The sequence below is a fragment of the Elaeis guineensis genome, unplaced genomic scaffold (genome assembly GCF_000442705.2).
Source record: "Elaeis guineensis isolate ETL-2024a unplaced genomic scaffold, EG11 Super_Scaffold_1000033, whole genome shotgun sequence".
NCBI classification, from domain to species: domain Eukaryota; kingdom Viridiplantae; phylum Streptophyta; class Magnoliopsida; order Arecales; family Arecaceae; genus Elaeis; species Elaeis guineensis.
Genome location: NW_027332424.1, coordinates 9,432,404 through 9,447,589, shown reverse-complemented (window position 1 = coordinate 9,447,589; position 15,186 = coordinate 9,432,404).

Genomic DNA, 15,186 nt, shown 5'->3' with positions numbered 1-15,186 from the left:
TTGGACTCAATAACTATTAGGTGAGGGACCTAATGATGGCTTTGCACCTGCTTGTGAATGGTGGGTCAGATTTAACTAAAGAGTGTGGTCAATAACTGTTAGGTGAGCCCACATAACTTAGAGATCAAGTCGCTGCAACATGCTTAGAGAAGTATCTGGATAAAAAGTTATCCACGTATCGATATGCATGTTATCAATACTGTTAGATGAGATGTGTGGCATCGATGGGATTGCAGCATCCATTAAAAATTTAGTTATCGTGTTAGGATTTTCGCTTCCCACCCAGGGAGTGGAGGGATCTGAAAAAATAGTAGGAGTCATTGTTTGTTTCTTAAAGTTTCTAGAGCAAATATAAATTTAAAGTACAAAAGTCTAACTTGAATCTCTACTCTCGTAGTTAAATCATGTTAGCTTTAAACTCTCTAGCCCGCATCTTTGAGTCCAATCATTTGACCAAAACTAATTATAAAGACTGACTTAGAAATCTTAGAATTTTTTGGACATTTGAAAAATCAGGTTATGTTCTCGACCAGGAATCTCTAGTATTACCAAACCATCCTATTACTGAGCAAAGAACAGCATATGAAAAGTAGACAGATGAAGATAGTTGGGTTAAGTACTATATGTTGGCTTCTATGTCAAATGAGTTATAGAGCCAGCATGAGTATATGCCCACTGTCAGGGCTATGATCACTCACCTACAAGAGTTGTATGGTGAGTAGAGCCACACAGTGCGCTTCAAAATATCCAAAAAATTTTTCAATCTGAAGATGCGTGAAGGATAGTCAGTCCATGAGCATTGTATGAAAGTGATTAAGGATATTGAGAAGCTTGAAAAACTTGAGCTTGATATGCAAAAGAAATTACAGATGGATTTGATCCTTCAATCTCTTATGAGTTCATATAATCAATTTATTATAAATTTTCATATGAACAAACTGGATTGCACTATACCCAATCTGGTTCACATGTTGGTCACTACTGAGAAAACTTTGAAGAGTTCAACGGGCACTGTTCTCACTGTGAAGCAGACTCTTTATCCAAAAGAAAGTCTGGTTGGAAGAAGAAGGTTAAATCTGTGAAGAAGTAGAAGAAAGAGAGCAAACTAAAAAAGGATATTTTGAAGAAAGCTAAAGTAAAGAAAAAGTATTTCCATTATGATGCTGAAGGCTATTAGAGGAGGAACTATCCACTCTACTTGAAGAGTCTGAAGACCAAAAAGGGTGACAAATCTTCAGAAGGTATGCTTATAATTGAATCTAACCTTATGATTTCTTCTACTTCTAGTTAGATATTGGACTTTAGTTCGAGTACTCATACATATACTTCAATGCAGGGTGTAATAGAAAGTAGGAGGTTGAGAAAAGATGACATGATCCTTTAAATCAGTAATGGAGCAAAAGTTACTGCAGAAGTCATTGGCACTTATCCTCTTCGATTACCGTCAGAGTTTAGATTAGATTTGAAAGTCTGTTATTATGTTTTTGTAGCTAGTCGAAATTTAATTTTTATATCTGTGCTAGCATGAGATGGTTTTGATTTTAATTTTAATAAAAATTTTTATTTTATTTATTTATGAAATAAATTGATTACACATGATCTTTTAATTAACAGTCTTTATCACTTACATGTTAATGCAAATATAAATTTAAACGAGCAAGTAGTAAGTGCTGTAGGTCAAAAAAGATCTAGATTTAAAATTAACCAAAAATACTTGTAACATCATAGACTAGGCCATATTGGAGAGGATAGGATAAACAAACTAAAAAAAGATAGGATCCTTGGCTTTTTTGATTTAGAGTCGTATCCAGCTTGTAAATCTCATCTTTTAAAAAAAATGACCAAGTTACCTTATGTAGGACATGGAGAAAGCACCACTAAGTTACTTATCTTGATACACACCAATATGTGTGGACTATTTAATATGTAAGCCAGGGATAATTATAGCTACTTCATCACCTTTACCGATGATCTGTTACGGTATGGATATGTATATCTGATGAAATACAAGTCTGAAGTCTTTGAAAAATTTAAGAAATTTAGACATGAAGTAAAAAAATAAACAAACAAACCCATTAAGATTCTTCAATCTGATTGAGAAGGTAAATACCTTTGTCAAAAATTTTGAGATATCTTAAGAACAATGGCATCGTCTCTCAATGGACTCCTCCTATAACACCTCAACTCAATGGGATATCCGAAAGAAAGAATAAGATCCTATTAGATATGGTTAGATCTATGATGAGCTTCACTGATTTATCCTTACATCTTTGGGGACATGCCTTATTAATTGTAATTCATTTATTGAATAAGATTCCAACAAAATCCATTCCTATCATATCATATGAGATATGGCACGGTAAGAAGTCGAGTCTAGGTTATCTTAAGACTTAGGGATATCCGATCTACATCAAGAGATAGATGGCTGATAAATTAGAGGATAGATCTATAATAGCTTATTTTATTAGATATCTAAAAGAATCAATAGGATACCACTTTTACTTTTCACATGATCATAATGTGATTGTGAGTCGGAACATCATATTCCTAGAAAAATAGTTTATTCAGGATGGTGATAGTGGGAGGTTAGTTGAGCTTGAAGAGAAGGTCTTTGAAGAGCAAAGAGCTATGGATTCTCAGAAATCCATTATTTATGAGCCAGTAGTTGATGTTCCTCCACCACCTCGTAGATCTAGTAGGATCTCTCATCCTCCTAAAAGGTACATGGGTATGCTTATAGAGAAAGTAGAGGAAATATTTCTTATGGGAGATAAGGATCATGGTGATGATCCTAATACCTTTGACGAGATGATGTTTGACATCGATTTTGAGAAATGGTTAGATATAATGAAGTTAAAAATTGACTCAATACACTCAAATCAAGTATGGTCCTTAATGGATCTACCTGAGGGTATAGTACCCATTGAGTGTAAATGAATCTACAAAAGGAAAATAGGTGCAAATGGTAAGGTAGAGATCAATGATGCTAGGCTTGTGGTAAAAGATTATAGTCAATGCGAAGGCATTGACTATTAGAAAATTTTCTCATCTGTAGCCATGCTGAAATCTATCCACACTCTGCTTGCTGTTGTAGCTTATTATGATTATGAAATCTGACAGATGGATGTGAAAACTACCTTCTTAAATGGATATCTTGAGGAAGATATCTATATGGAGCATCCTTTGGGTTTCACATCTGGTGATGGTGATCACCGAATTTGCAAGCTACAAAGGTCCATATACAGATTAAAGCAAGCTTCTCAAAGTTGGAACCTTTATTTTAATGAAGCAATCAAATCATTTGATTTCGTCAAGAATGATGAGGAACCTTGTGTATACAAGAGGATCAGTAGGAGTGTAATAACATTCCTCATACTGTACGTAGATGATATTTTTCTCATTGAAAATGATATTCTCATACTGACCTCGGTCAAAAGATGGTTGTTCAAAGAATTCTTTATGAATATCCTAGGGGAAGCATCTTATATTCTTGGAACAAAGATTTATAGAGATAGATCTAAAAGGATACTAGGCCTGTCACAAAAATTGTACATAGAGAAAGTGCTGAAGAGATTCAGCATGACAAACTCTAAAAGAGGACTCTTACCTCTTAGGCACGGTATTCATCTTTCTAAGATGATGTGTCTAACCACATCTGAGAAAGTTTAGTGCATGAGTAGGATTCCTTATTCTTCGACCATAAAGAGCCTCATATATGCCATACTATGTATATGACCTAATATTGCTCTTGCTGTGAGTATCACGAGTAGGTATCAGTTGAATCTAGATAAGGAGTACTGGATAGCTATGAAGAATATCCTTAAGTACTTGAGAAGAACTAAAAATTTATTCTTGATCTTTGGAGAAAGTTCTGAGTTGTGAGTTGAGGGATATACTGATTCAGACTTTATATATGATTTTGATGATAGAAAGTCTATGTTAAGATATATGTTCATATGCAATGATGGCACAGTCAGCTGAAAAAATTTTAAGTAACCCATCATAGTAGATTCGACCATAGAAGCTGAATATGTCGCTACTTCGGATATTGCAAAAGAAGGCTTCTGATTCAAGAAGTTCATCACGGAGTTTGGGGTTATGACATCATATCCATACCACTTGATTGCGGCAACAATGAAGCCATAGCACTTGCTAAGGAGCTGAGATCTCATTAGAAATCAAAGTACATCGAGCGATAGTTCCATATCATACATGACTACCTCGAAAAGAAATATATCGAGGTGCGAATAGTAGACTCCGCGGACAATGTGGCAGACCTACTGACAAAGATGAATGTCTACCTTGAGAAGATGAGACTTAGTTTAGTGGCCAATTGGCTTTAGTCCAAGTGGGAGATTGTTAGATGTATGTCCTAGAAGTCAATATAGCTGACATATTGTAATAAATCTGGGGTATAATTTTGTATTTAATATATTGATTTGATCAATAAAAGAGCAAGTTTAATTTTCATTCAAGAGTGATGTGTCTTTGAATCGTTAATAGAATTAATACATCGATATATATTCTCAAAGTATTGAGAATTAGAGGCATGTATAAAATTTTTAAATATTCTCGGTCATAGTATTATCATGAGGATGGTGATTGATTCAGATAGACTGACGTATAGATCATTTTCTTTAGAATAAATGAGTTTCTGATCTATAGTATAAAGACATTGAGCGACGAATGCAGATAGTTGTTAAAGAATAACTAGTACAGAGCATGACCATATGAGAGATCATTTGGATTTCTACTCGATCGTCAGTGATTATCTCAATACTATAGTTGTGTGAATAGTTTTTTGACCAACGATGGTGTTGGGTATAAAATACCCACAGCCGAAACCCCCAGCGAAATCAATGACGGAACAGAACAGCTCCGCCCGGGCTCCTACGGGAGCCGAGCTCCACCACCGACATCGACAATGGCACGGCTCCGCCCGGACTCCTACGGGAGCCGGGCTCCATCTTCGACATCAACAGCAGCTCGGCTCCGCCCGGACTCCTACGGGAGCCGGGCTCCGCCTTCGACATCAACAGCAGCTCGGCTCCGCCCGGACTCCTACGGGAGCCGGGCTCCGCCTTCGACATCAACAGCAGCTCAGCTCCGCCCAGACTCCTACGGGAGCCGGGCTCCGCCTTCGACTTCGAGCAGCTCGGCTCCGCCCGGACTCCTACGGGAGCTGGGCTCCGCCTTCGACTTCGAGCAACACGGTTCCGCCCGGACTCCTACGGGAGCCGGGCTCCACCTTCGACTTCGAGCAACACGGTTCCGCCCAGACTCCTACGGGAGCCAGGCTCCGCCTTCGACTTCGAGCAGCTCGGCTCCGCCCAGACTCCTACGGGAGCCGGGCTCCGCCTTCGACTTCGAGCAACACGGTTCCGCCCGGACTCCTACGGGAGCCGGGTTCCGCCTTCGATATCAACGGCAGCTCAGCTCCGCCCGGACTCCTACGGGAGCCGGGCTCCGCCTTCGACATCAACGGCAGCTCGGCTCCGCCCGGACTCCTACGGGAGCCGGGCTCCGCCTTCAACTTCGAGCAGCTCGGCTCCGCCCGGACTCCTACGGGAGCCAGGCTCCACCTTCGACTTCGAGCAACACGGTTCCGCCCGGACTCCTACGGGAGCCGGGCTCCGCCTTCGATATCAACAGCAGCTCGGCTCCGCCCGGACTCCTACGGGAGCCGGGCTCCACCTTCGATATCAACGGTAGCTCGGCTCCCCCTTAATAGGGTTTACCGGTGATGCCGTTCCGACGGAAGGAATGATAGCTCTAACTGTGACCGCGGGTCAGCATCCAAAGCAGTCCAGAGCTCTGGTAAATTTCCTGGTGGTAAAGGCGCCATCTGCCTACAATGCAATTCTTGGCCGACCCGGCCTCAATGCCCTCAGAGCTGTTGTTTCAACCTACCATTTGAAATTGAAGTTCCCCACCAGCCAGGGGATCGGAGAAGTCCGGGGAGACCAAGCACTGGCCAGGCATTGCTACAACATTGCCTTGCAAAGAAGCGATCAAGCGGACCCCTATCCGGTCGATGGATTAGATACCCGCGATGACCTCACTGAAGAGAGGGGCGGTCCAATTGAAGACCTAATACCAATCCCTCTGAATGATGGGAACCCAGAGCATGTGGTGTTAATTGGCTCCAACCTGGGGGAGGAGGTGCGGACGCATCTTGTGGATTTCCTCCGAAGAAATGCGGACGTTTTCGCATGGGTCCCGATAGATATGCCGGGGATCAACACAGAAGTCATGGAACATCATCTGGCGGTCGACCCTAAGCATCGACCGACGAAAGAAAAAATCCGGAGTCATGCCCCGGAGAGGCAGAAGGCAATAGCCGAGGAAGTGGATAAGCTTCTCAAGGCCGGATTTATCAAGGAAGTCAATTATCCTGAGTGGATCTCCAATGTTGTTTTGGTCAAGAAAGCAAACGGCAAGTGGAGGATGTGTATCGACTTCAAAAAGCTGAATAAGGCTTGCCCAAAAGATAGCTACCCCCTTCCCAGGATCGACCAACTGGTGGACGCTACCTCGGGCCATGAGCTCCTCACTTTTATGGACGCGTTCTCCGGCTATAACCAGATTAGAATGGCATCGGAAGATGAAGAAAAGATAGCTTTCATCACTAATCGCGGCCTTTACTGCTACAGGGTCATGCCGTTCGGCCTCAAGAACGCGGGCGCCACCTATCAACGACTGGTGAACAAAATCTTCAAAGAGCAGATCGGCCGAAACATGGAGGTTTACGTGGACGATATGCTTGTAAAAAGCAGATCTTCTGGAGATCATGTCACCGACCTCGAGAAAACTTTTGGCGCTCTTCGAAAGTACAGAATGAAGCTGAACCCGACCAAATGCGCCTTTGGGGTAACCTCAGGAAAGTTCCTGGGCTTCATGGTATCGGGGTGCGGGATTGAGGCCAATCCAGAAAAAATTCACGCCATCCAAGAGATGACCGCCCCAAGGTCGATCAAGGAGGTCCAGTGCCTCACAGGAAGGATTGCAGCTCTTAATCGCTTTGTCGCAAGGTCCGCCGAACGATGTTTGCCCTTCTTCCAAACCCTCAAGCAGCCGAAGAACTTCTGTTGGACCCCTGAATGCCAACAGGCATTCGAAGAATTAAAAGGCTACCTTAGCTCACCTCCACTGCTGGCGAAGCCCGAACCTGGGGAGGAATTATTTTTGTACCTGGCAGTCTCTCCCACAGCCCTCGCAGCGGTCCTTGTCAAAGAAGAAATGAAAGTCCAGCGGCCGGTCTACTACATTAGCCGTGCGCTGAGGGACGCCGAGACCAGGTATACTAAATTAGAAAAACTGACCTACGCCTTGTTGATTGCAGCTCGGAGACTCCGACCTTACTTTCAAGGGCACACGGTGACACTACTCATCGATCAACCGATCAAGGCAGTTTTGCACCGAGCTGATACCTCTGGGAGAATGGCAAAATGGGCAATCGAGCTCACAGAATTCGACATCAACTACAAACCTAGACCGGCAATAAAGGCCCAAATATTGGCAGATTTCATAGTAGAGTGCACCATCCCCGAGGAGGCCGAACCTGAGCGAAGCAAAGTTGACGACCTGAAGGCCCGACCGAACTCCCCCAACGAAGAAGCCAGCCCCTCCGATTGCTTTTGGACCCTCCATGTGGACGGATCTTCCAACACGGCAGGCGCGGGTGCAGGACTGATCTTGGTCAGCTCGGAGGGAGTCATCGTGGAGTACGCTCTGCGTTTCGAGTTCCCCGCAACAAACAATGGAGCGGAATATGAAGCTCTGATTGCAGGATTAAGGGTCGCCAAAGAGCTTGGAATAGGTCGACTCTGGGTGCACAGCGACTCCCAACTTGTGGTAGGGCAAGTCAGCGGAAACTATGAAGCACGGGAGGACAGTATGGCCAAATATCTTGAGAAAGTGAAGGAGTTCGCCCCCACCTTTAGCAGTTTCGACATCAGACAAATTTCAAGGTCGGAGAATACCAGAGCCGATCTTCTCTCCAAACTGGCGACATCGGCTCTGGCCGAATTACCCAAAGGTGTCCTCTTTGAAGTTTTAAAACATCCGAGTACGGAAGAACCGCGGCCCGTAATGGAGATCGACCACGAGCCCAGCTGGGTCGACCCACTGACAACCTATCTTAAAGATGGGATTCTCCCCCAAGATGCGAAAGAGGCCCGGAAGCTCCGAAATCAAGCCTCCCGGTACATCCTTTATGAGGGCAAATTGTACAAAAGATCATACTCCTTGCCCCTCTTAAGGTGTCTCCGGCCCTCAGAAGCTGACTACGCTTTATGGGAGGTGCACGAGGGAGCTTGTGGAAACCATTTGGGTGCCAGATCTTTATCCCACAAGCTACTCTGCCAAGGATACTACTGGCCAACAATGCATCGTGATTCGATCGAATATGTCAAGAAATGTGATCGATGCCAGAGATACGCCAACGTCCAGAGACAACCCGCTACCGAGCTCACGCCCTTGAGTGCCCCATGGCCTTTTGCACAGTGGGGGATGGATATTCTTGGCCCCTTTCCCATGGCGTCCGGTCAAAGGAAGTTTCTCCTTGTAGCGATCGACTACTTCACCAAATGGGTCGAGGCCAAGCCACTAGCAAAAATCACAGAAGCGAAAGTGCAGGATTTCGTCTGAAAATCAATCGTATGCAGGTTCGGTTTGCCTAGAACCCTAATCACTGATAATGGATGGCAATTCGCAGGAGCCAGATTCACTGAATTCTGTGAAGATCTAAACATCTCCCACAACTTCACATCAGTGGCCCACCCTCAGGCAAACGGCGAAGCTGAGGTAACTAACAGAACCCTTTTGCAGGGAATTAAGACAAGGCTTGAAAGAGCGAAAGGAACTTGGGCGGACGAGCTTTATCATGTGCTATGGGCGTACCGAACTACCCAGAGGTTGCCTACAGGGGAGACTCCCTTTGCTTTAGCCTTTGGTACGGAAGCCGTCATCCCGATCGAGCTTAAACTCCCGTCGGCACGAGTCGTGGCATTCGACGAACCTCAAAACGCGCAAAGTCTCAGAGCCAACCTCGACCTGCTGGAAGAAAGGCGGAAGATTGCTCAGGTTCGAATGGCAGCCTACAGACAGAAAGTTGCCCGATATTACAACGCCCGGGTCAAGAACAAGGCATTTAAAGCAGGAGATCTAGTGCTCCGACGAGCTGCTGTCTCGCAACCACAGGGCCAGGGGAAACTTGCCCCAAACTGGGAGGGACCTTACGAGGTCAAGGAAATAGTCCGGTCTGGAACTTATTATCTTAAGGAGCTCGGAGGAGCCGACCTCCCGCGACCATGAAACTCAGAAAACTTACGGATGTACTACCAGTAATTTCATCATAATCAAAAAATGCGTGCCCATATGTCTTGGGACAATTCAAGCAAACTGTATCAAAAATAAGAGGGCAACCTCTTAAAGTCGAAGGCCCGGTTCTTTTAGACCGGATGGGGGGAGAGGCCTCGCAACGCCCATATGTGCCCCCACAGCCCTGTTAGGGACAGGAGGAGAACCTCGCCCTAACTTGAACAAAGTCAAAGGCCCGATTCTTTCAGACCGGATGGGGGGAGAGGCCTTACAACGCCCTAATGTGCCCCCGCAGCCCTGTTAGGGACAGGAGGAGAACCTCGCCCTAACTTGAGCAAAGTCAAAGGCCCGGTTCTTTTAGACCGGATGGGGGGAGAGGCCTTACAACGCCCTAATGTGCCCCCGCAGCCCTGTTAGGGACAGGAGGAGAACCTCGCCCTAACTTGAGCAAAGTCGAAGGCCCGGTTCTTTTAGACCGGATGGGGGGAGAGGCCTTACAACGCCCTAATGTGCCCCCGCAGCCCTGTTAGGGACAGGAGGAGAACCTCGCCCTAACTTGAGCAAACTCGGAGACTCGGTTCTTCTAGACCGGATGGGGGAGAGACCCCACAGCGCCCTAAAGCGCCCCCGCAAGCCAGGCTGATAACGCGAGGAGGACCTCATGCCGGCCCGAGCAAAATGAAAGGTCTGGACTCCTACGGGAGCCGGGTCCCAACGACAAAGAAGACTTCACCCAGACTCCTACGGGAGCCGGGTTCCGCTCTCAGTATCAGCCGCTGGTAAGCTCCGTCCGGACTCCTACGGGAGTCGGACTTCATCTTTAACTTTGATCGCAGAGGACCCCGCCCGGACTCCTACGGGAGCCAGGAAATGCCTCCAACATCAGCTGCAGAACAGCTCCAAGGGAAATGAAAGGCCCGGACTCCTACGGGAGCCGGGTCCCAGCGACAAAGAAGGCTCCACCAGGACTCCTACGGGAGCCGGGTCCCAACGACAAAGAAGGCTCCACCCGGACTCCTACGAGAGCCGGGTTCCAGCGACAAAGAAAACTTCACCCGGGCTCCTACGGGAGCCGGGTTCCAATGACAAAAAAGATTTCACCCGGACTCCTACAGGAGCCGGGCTCCTTCGCCGACATCAGCTACAGGATAACCCCGCCCGGACTTCTACGGAAGCCGGACTTTGCCTAGGACTTTGATTGCAGGAAAACGAAAGCTTTGCCCTGACCCCTACGAGAACCAAGCTACTCCAACTTCAGGAGGACTTCTCCGCTCGGACTCCCAAGGGAGCCGGACTCAGCTCCGACTTCAACAGAGCAAAAAGGAAAGCAAACAGTGCCCGAAGGCAACGGAAGCCTGGACCACCAAATTCAAGCCCTAGGAGGGACTTCGGGCCCGAAGGGCCCCAAGCGAACCTGCAGCCGTTGACGGAATCACAATCGGGTATCTTCGAATGGCGTGAGAACCGAAAAAATAGCTCGGTAAATGACAACCCCACATGAACTGAAGAGGTCGCCGTCGACCTTGGGACGACGTTATACAGACGAAGAGAAGGAAAGGAAAATGAAAAAATTCGACAGACAACTATTTAATGCGAGATGCAGACGAGGTAACAAAATCTCTTTTTCATTTAACAAGAGTATACGTTACAGGACCCGGTGGGTCAGGAAAAAAAAAAAAAAGAAAAAGAAGATACAAGTCATTACAAGTCTCGCAAGCACGGTTCGGGCAGGACGAACCGGAGGCCGCTCCGAGCTACGAACTCCTCTCTCCGTCTCTATCCTTCTCAGTCGCGTTCTCCAGTGCGTGTAACAGCTCTCGCCCCATCTCGCCTCATTCTATTTCCGAAGTCCCAACCCTAGCGGGAAAGGGGTGGGATAGATCTCCGGAGACGGTAAGGGCAACAGCGGCAGTAGCGAAGACCTGTTTCAAGAAGAACCGGAGTCACCTCGGAAGCGATAGCGACGCCAGAGATGTGCCTCATCTCCGAACGCCCCACAACAGCCGCCACCCAAAATGCTCCGGCAAGGTCGGCATGCGCTACTTCCACCGTCCCCGCAACAAGTTCCACTGCCCCACCGTCGACACCGACCGCCTCCGGTCCCTCGGCCCCGACGGCGTTAAGGATCCCATCATGGCTTATGATGGCAGCTCTACCCTCTTGATCGGTATCACCCTGCCTTGCTACTCCGAAATTCGCGGGCAGAACAACTTCACCGACAGCCCCCGTTACTAAACCCCTGTTGTTGAAGGAATTCTTCCCCGGGCCCCCTTTAAAACGACAAAAATTCTCACCGGTCGCCATCCTCCTCCTCACCTTCCTCCAAGCCCTAAAAACCCCTCAAGAACCACCTCCAGAGTAGAGGACATGGTGTGGAAACCCTCAGAGAAGAATTGGGGAGCTGAAGGAGGCAAGGACTGGAGCGAGAGAAGCAAGGCTCTCAGACGAAAGAAAAGCGCCAGGATGAAGCCATGAAAGGACTGAGGGGTTTAAATAGCCGACGGATCCTAGTGCAGTTATGGCGACGAGTATTCCTGGGCCTGCTGGTGTGTGCCATGTGTCGCGTTTATCCCCTTCATTGCTATCGAGGGTTGACCGCTCGCAAATTCCCGTGGCACGGTGCTTGGGATCGCATTTCAACGGGGGTTCCGAAAAGACTCTTCAGGTCACCTTCACCGAAAAGTGGGCTCTGACGTACGCACATTAAATGCCAAAATATCTGGAGGCGGCAGTGCGCAGGATTCGAAGGGACGGTTTCGGCTGTACCCATCTCTCTCTCTGTACTTCCTTCATTTGAAATTCAAACTCGGAAGTAGGGGGACTAGTGTTGGGTATAAAATACCCACAGCCGAAACCCCCAGCGGAATCAACGACGGAACAGAACAGCTCCGCCCGGGCTCCTACGGGAGTCGGGCTCCACCACCGACATCGATAATGGCACGGCTCCGCCCGGACTCCTACGGGAGCCGGGCTCCGTCTTCGACATCAACAGCAGCTCGGCTCCGCCCGGACTCCTACGGGAGTTGGGCTCCGCCTTCGACATCAACAGTAGCTCGGCTCCGCCCGGACTCCTACGGGAGCCGGGCTCCGCCTTCGACATCAACAGCAGCTCAGCTCCGCCCAGACTCCTACGGGAGCCGGGCTCCGCCTTCGACTTCGAGCAGCTCGGCTCCGCCCGGACTCCTACGGGAGCCGGGCTCTGCCTTCGACTTCGAGCAGCTCGGCTCCGCCCGGACTCCTACGGGAGCCGGGCTTCGCCTTCGACTTCGAGCAACATGGTTCCGCCCGGACTCCTACGGGAGCCGGGCTCCACCTTCGACTTCGAGCAACACGATTCCGCCCGGACTCCTACGGGAGCCGGGCTCCGCCTTCGACTTTGAGCAGCTCGGCTCTGCCCAGACTCCTACGGGAGCCGGGCTCCGCCTTCGACTTCGAGCAACACGGTTCCGCCCGGACTCCTACGGGAGCCGGGCTCCGCCTTCGATATCAACGGTAGCTCGGCTCCGCCCAGACTCCTATGGGAGCCGGGCTCCACCTTCGACTTCGAGCAGCTCGACTCCGCCCGGACTCCTACGGGAGCCGGGCTCCACCTTCGATATCAACAGCAGCTCGGCTCCGCCCGGACTCCTACGGGAGCCGGGCTCCGCCTTCGATATCAACGGTAGCTCGGCTCCGCCCGGACTCCTGCGGGAGCCGGGCTCCGCCTTCAGTATCAGCTGCTGGTAAGCTCCGTCCGGACTCCTACGGGAGCTGGACTTCATCTTTAACTTTGATTGCAGAGTGCTCCGCCCGGACTCCTACGGGAGCCGGGTTCCATTTTCAGTATCCACTGCAGGTAAGCTCCGTCCGGACTCGTATGGGAGCCAGACTCCACCTACGACCCCAATCGAAAGGAGGACCCTTCCCGGACTTCTACAGAGGCCAGATTCCGACCGCTGTCGAGCCTCGATCAACAGATCCGCGCCCCTTGGCAGATCACAATAACAACCATGATCCTGTTCCACTTCCTGTAGCGGATTCCGCACGGCTCCATCACCCCCTGCGGCGGGCCCATTACTCTCTGACAGGCTATGTCAACGGCCACGATTCTACTCTGCTCCCTGCGGCAGGTGCTGCATGATCCCACTACTTGCTGACAACTAGCGGCAACGGACGCCGCTCCGCTACCTGCAACAGGACCTACGTGGCAGGCTATGACAATAGCCACGGGTCTACCCCACTACCCTTCGTAATAAATTTCCCTGACCATGGGCGGCCCACTACCAGACGGTTACAAATGTCGCCATCAATCCGTTGCCTCCTCCGCCTATAAAAGGGAGACCCAGATACGTTATTCTCTAAGCTCATTTCTTATCTCAAAACTCTGCTAAATTCTCCGTTCGAGCACTCCATTCTTGTTGAGGCAAAGAACTGACTTGAGCGTCGGAGGGTCTTGCCGGAGCAACCCCACCTTCGGTTTAGACTTTCCTTGCAGGTCCCGACGGCGACCGCGGCTTCCCCGACTCCAGCTTCTCCGGCGCAAGCAGATTTTTGCACCAACAGATGGTATGATTGCTTGCAGTGAGGCTGCTGGAATTTGACTGACACATAAACATAGTCTCAATGAGACCTTATAATGGATGTTGGCGATAGTTGATCCACTATAGGAGTAGAATACATATTTAGATGGATCTATTGATCTTGATAGAGAGAAGTAGTCCTATGAGATTTGAGAGGCTAAGTCTGAGAGTTTTGGCCATAATAGTGTGATTAATAGAAAAGAGTTTCCATGAGGATCACAATTGGACTTGAGCTAATTGAATCTATCATATGACTGATGATGAGGTTTGATGATTTATCCATGACCTACCATCTAATCAGGACTCATGATAGAGGGACTAAATCATATGTGAACTACATCTTGAATTTTTTTTTGGTTCTATTGGATTACCACTACATATTGTTAGTTGTCACTGGTGGATTGTGAGAACTCACTAGGATTGTTCAGGATCGATAATCTTTTATGAGTTAGAGTGAAATTATTTTGATCCATTGAAAAAAGTTTTAATGACACTATGATAGAGATCTTGATATATCTCACTATCAGAAAAAATTGAACCTATGGAGTTACACAATAAAGGGATTAGATCTGGAATAAGTAATTTGGCTTATGAAGTCTCAATTAGGTTTAGAGAAATCTTTTTGGGTTCAGGATAATCTTGCTAGCATATGATTAAATCTAATTTCTTTTTTGTACTTGAATTATTTATTTTGATAAGATTAATTTGAGTTAATTATCTACTAATAATCTTAATAAATTAGATTCATTGGACTCCAATTATTGGATGCCTAGGGTTTTAGATCATATACATTAATGGTTCAAACCTTTAATCAATTTTCTTGATTGTTTGCATTGGGGCGCCATTTGATTTGATCAAGTTGGGCATGCCCATATAAAAGAGAGTGAAGGACCAGCATGGGGCATCCCCTAAGCCCTATGTGGTGTGTAAAAAAGTGGGTTAAAAGGCTTCAATAGTTGGTGCCTAATGGATCTCCTAAAGGAGGTCAAATATCTAAGGCTATAAAGATTCCTAATGCAAGTAGGACCTGTATTAAGGGACTATTTGATTTTGAATAGGATTCAAATATTTTGTCTATTTAAAGGGACCTTCTCTAAGACTCTTATGATCAGATTTCCAGCAGCTCCCATACCTCATATGGTCTTCCCATGCCTCCCTCTCTTCTCTCCTTTGGTTCTAATGCCTAAAGGTTTTGGGCATCCTCCATCTTCCTGCCCAAGAGGAGCTTGGGTGTCTTTCCTTGTTTGCTAGTTTTCAGACCTTGGTTGCTTCATAATTAAGGGAAGAAGAAGAAGAAAAGAAGAGA